The sequence below is a fragment of the Solanum tuberosum genome, unplaced genomic scaffold (genome assembly GCF_000226075.1).
Source record: "Solanum tuberosum cultivar DM 1-3 516 R44 unplaced genomic scaffold, SolTub_3.0 scf00339, whole genome shotgun sequence".
NCBI classification, from domain to species: Eukaryota; Viridiplantae; Streptophyta; class Magnoliopsida; order Solanales; family Solanaceae; genus Solanum; species Solanum tuberosum.
The window spans coordinates 77,189-82,343 of NW_006239260.1; the positions used below are offsets into that span (position 1 = coordinate 77,189).

General features: G+C 34.5%; 1 pseudogene; it reads right to left on the reverse strand.

Annotated features, from left to right (window-relative positions):
- On the reverse strand, window positions 1-4,568 carry LOC102586670 (TMV resistance protein N-like; annotated as a pseudogene).
- Window positions 4,569-5,155: the final 587 nt, after the last annotated feature.

Genomic DNA, 5,155 nt, shown 5'->3' on the forward strand with positions numbered 1-5,155 from the left:
TAAGAAACTAGCAGTATACAAATGGAAAAAGTTGATTACATAAATCAAACAAAATTTGATAACTATATTCACTATACATATTCAATTCTTTTAACTAAGGTTTAGTGCAGTTCAAGAAACTAGCAGTATACAAATGGAAAAAGTTGATTACATAAATCAAACAAAATTTGATAACTATATTCACTATACATATTCAATTCTTTTAACTAAGGTTTAGTGCAGTTCAAGAAACTAGCAGTATACAAATGGAAAAAGTTGATTACATAAATCAAACAAAATTTGATAACTATATTCACTATACATATTCAATTCTTTTAACTAAGGTTTAGTGCAGTTCAAGAAACTAGCAGTATACAAATGGAAAAAGTTGATTACATAAATCAAACAAAATTTGATAACTATATTCACTATACATATTCAATTCTTTTAACTAAGGTTTAGTGCAGTTCAAGAAACTAGCAGTATACAAATGGAAAAAAGTCGATTCAGTCATCACTCATTCCCAAGCTTTATCCAAAGGAAAACTATCAGAACTTTGCTCTTTTATGCCTTGCTGAAGCTTTTCTGGAAATGGGGAACACCAATAGTCGTCCACGATTGCCACCAAACATCATTTTTCTTTTTCTTTTTCTTTTTCTTTTTCTTTTTGTCTTCTTTTCTTCCACTACCTTTTTTGCCGGGAAAGAAGTAACATTGCCATGTTGGTCTAAATATAACAGATGTACTCCTATCTTCTTTACTATACCTTCGCCAGTGCCATCCTCTACTCTTATCTGTTCACCGCCTTTGATCTCCAGGCCTTCAAAAGGTGTATCATTTGAGCAAGGGAAGTAATATACACATGATACTTCGTGACTGTCAGGTTTATCAGTATCCCAACCAAAATATAAAGCTGAACTCTTTATATGGGCAACTGTAACAACAAAGCGTTGAAGACAAATGTGTACATTGCAAAAGTGGCAAACAAACCAGAGAACCATTCCTAAGAACTTGTTATTATGTAGTGTGGGGATAGTCAAACAGATAGATGGAGCTGTTACTTTATTGCTGCACCAATCTGGAATCTCATTGCTTTTGAGATAAATTTGTACCTGCTGCTTCATCAGAGAAATTAAGACCCAATTAGATCATTAATTAATAATGTGATACGAGAGAGAGATCAGAGAGAGGGAGAGGGACTAACCATCTGATACAGTGGATGTTTTCTAGATAGAATTGATAGAGCAGGGGCACTAAAGAAGCCTTCATTGAATGGATTCTGCAGGGACGTACAATTATTCATCTCGATCCTCTCTATTGAAGGGAGGTTGTCCAAATCTGTAATCTTCACCAGTTTTTGGCAATCCCTAAGATAAAAACTTTCAAGCTTTTCTAATTTTGATATTGACGGGAGTGTTTGAAGATTCTTACAATCACTCAAACACAAGGACACCAACAATGGTAACTTGGAAAAATCAAAGGGTAGATAGAGGAAATTGTTGCCCCTCAAATCTAAATGCAATAAGTTGGATAAACTCCCAATATCCCTAGGAATATCAGCCTCAGAGAAACCACAGTATGCAAGACATAAAATCGAAATAAAATTAGATAAGGATTCTATGCGGCGGACTCTTCTTAGAGAAAAACTCCTTTTGGCCTCTAAAGTTTCATCTCCCACTTTCAATTGTTTAAGATTTCTTAGCATTTCAACAGATCCAGGCAACTGTTTTATACCGGTTCCCCATGCACTAAGATGAGTTAGGCTTTGCATATCTCCAATGTCAATTGGCAGTGTTTGTAAAGATGAGCAGAAAGTAATGTCCAAGTCTTCATGGGATTTTAGCTGGCATATGCTGCTCGGAAGATCCGTAATCTTTTCGCAACCACTCAATTGAAGATCAATTAGTCTTTCCAAATTTCCTATTGATGGATGGATCTCCTTTAGACTTGAGCAATTCTCAAGCGACAAAATCTTGAGACTTCGTGAACCCTTGAAGTTTGGAGTACTTCTGAGGTGATTGCAATTAGAGAGATTCAGCGTCTTCAAACTTCTACAATACTAAAAGTAAACAAAATATAATTTTAATTAAGATTTTCCTTCACGTAATTGCAATATAGCAGTACAATAGCAGTACGAACCTGCAAATTCAAACCAAATTCTTGGATATCGCTCCCTTCCATATTCAGAACTACAAGTTTTTCAGCTGGAAAATTTGATGGTATACATTTTAAAGGACATTTTTTCCAAGACAACCATCTGAGCTCCTTGGACAATAGCTCAAAATCTCCACTAATATGTAAGTCGTCAATTTTAAGCACCCTAAGTTTTATCATTTTCTGAAATGCTTTTGTGCTCAGCTTCACACCCTTTAATGCCTGTTGATTTATCACCAATACTTCTACATTTTTGGAACCCTGTTGTTTAGTAAAATGAAAAGTCCAAGAAATTAGGAAAGAGTGGTTGTCAAACAACTAGAGATAATTTACCAGCCAGAGAAGAATTAAGCACAAATGAATTGAGTTATTGTGGTGACAACCTAAATTATAAGCAAATGTATATCAAATTAAATGAAAAAAAAAGAAGAGAAAAGAAAGTATAACCAAGATAAAGATAATGAAATTTACTGACTTTATTTCCTTGTAGGACATCAAGGACTTCTTGAGGGTTGAACAATCTACTCCGTTTTCCACAGTCTCGAGGTGATTCCATGCGAACGATTTCTCTTCCCATATCCCGCACTAGATCATGCATCACTAACTTACGACAATTCCTTTGGAGCAAGTTCCTTTGGACTAAGGTTGAAATAGCACTTTCAGAATAAAAACCACACGCATTTAATGTATTAGTAACTTCATCCTCAAAAAAACCTTGGAAGGCGCATGCGATATCAAGGAAAACACTCTGAGTATTATCATCAAGTCCATCAAAGCTTATCTGGAGAATCTTTTGAACATCACAATGAGGAATTGCTTTTAGTTTATTGAACTCATCTCTCCATTCTTTAACGGATCTCCCTTGTAGATGTGACCCTAATGTCACAAGAGCTAATGGTAGCCCATATGAATATTTTATTATGTCTTGTGCCAGTTTAACATATTCTTGTGGTGGAGAAAGACTGTTAAAAGCATGGCAATAAAAAAGTTGCTGAGCTTCATTTTCATTTAAAAGTTTGGCCTGGTATATCTCATTTGTTGTAAGCCCATGTAGCAATTGCTCGTCTCGGGTTGTAATAATTATTACACTACCAGAGCCAAACCAACTTCTTTCTCTTGTTAAGGATTCTAATTGGCATCTATGATCCACATCATCAAGAACAATTAGAACCTTCTTTGACCCAAGTCTTGCTTTGATTAGATTGACACCTTCAGCAACGCTATCAACTTCGAACTCCTTAGTTTTGAGAATTTGACAAAGTACTTTTTCTTGTAGCTTGACAAGACCCAATTCTTCAGCTTTTGATCTAATGTCCGAAAGGAAGCAACTACCACTAAACTGTTGAAATATTCGATTGTAGATAGCTTTTGCTAGAGTTGTTTTTCCAATTCCACCAACGCCACATATACCAACCATGCGAACTTCATGCCCACATCCACTTTGCAGTAACAACTCTATATGCTCGATAGGAGAATCTAATCCAATTGGGTAATGAGCAACATCTAGAGGTGTCTGGTTGGCCTCTTGCAGAACTTGTTTTATAATACTTCCAATAAATTTTGATTCATGCCTACGGTTTTTCAGCAATAACAGAGTTAAAATTTAAAAAACGAAACTTTGATATTTGAAAATATTTGATGAACAAAACAAAATCCATACCCAACAGACAATAACCAATAGGGAAATTGAGGTTAGAGAATGGAGATTGCCCATTACTACTACTTCCTCGTCCCAGTTCATGTGATGTTGTTTGATTTGACATGGAATTTAAGTTGAATTAAGAAGTCTTACCCATCAGCAATATTTCGCAAATCCCATCCAGATAAATTCGCAGCTTCGGTTAGTGCAACTTTCCACTTCTCCACTCTTTGAGCTCCAAACAATCGTTCCTTATGTTTTGCCAAAGCTTCACCAAAGGACCCAGTTTGCCTTCGCACTTGAGAAGGATCAACATCATAGAAAATAGGCAAAACTACCTGCTTTTAACCTCACTCTGCAATCGAGAATTTTGACAAGTTCATCAAGACACCAACTAGAGGAAGCATAATTTTTGGAGAAAACAACAATGGCAACCCTTGATTGTTCAATTGCTTTCTCAAGTTCGGTTGAAATGACGTCTCCCTTTCTTAATTCCTCATCATCTATGAAGGTATTAACTCCGACTTGACACAATTGGGTGTAAAGATGACCGGTGAAGGTTTTGCGAGTATCTTTGCCTCTGAAACTGAGAAATACATCATAAGACAAGTTGGAAGAAGAAGATGATTCTCCTACAACAAACTGTGCATGCATATTTGATGACAATAATTTTAAGGGATTTTTAGATCATTTTTTGTTTTAATAATGAAAGAAAGATGGGTGAAGCAGCTTCTACATATACCCACAGGTAATTATTTGTTCCTGGAAAATTAATAATGGGTCAAGTCATTTACAAGCCCCAAAGAAGCATGACAGAAATGAAAGGGAAGTTTCCAAGATATTTCATAGAAATGTGTATTTCACTTTTATTTGTCATGATATTAATAGATATACTATTTACTTACCCTCTCTTCGTAGATTTTTACTTGTTCATATTATTAAAACAATGATCATTATTATTTGTACAGTTTAGAAATATTAAAAAAATAATTTTTAATTTTTATCTTTAAATATATTTTTAAGAAAAATGTTTCATACCTCCAATAATTCACTATGGACTGTTAATTGTCGGTATAACTATCTGCTTTAATTTCTTTTTGGCATTTCAAAGTCATTCTTCTTTAAATCTCTTTCACATTATTGATAAGTGGATTGAAATAATTGATCAAGAGTCATCTCTCATTTGGTTTGGAATAATTGGTCAAAATTCACTTTAACGAGTCACTAAGCCATTGATTTGGAGGTAAATTATCCGCATATTAAATTTGTATAAATAATACTCTTATCATGTTTGATAACTGGTTAGGTAAATTATGTATTTAATTAAATCTATATAAGTAATATCATATTTTTTTAGCTGGTTTGGAGGTATGCCTGTGATTT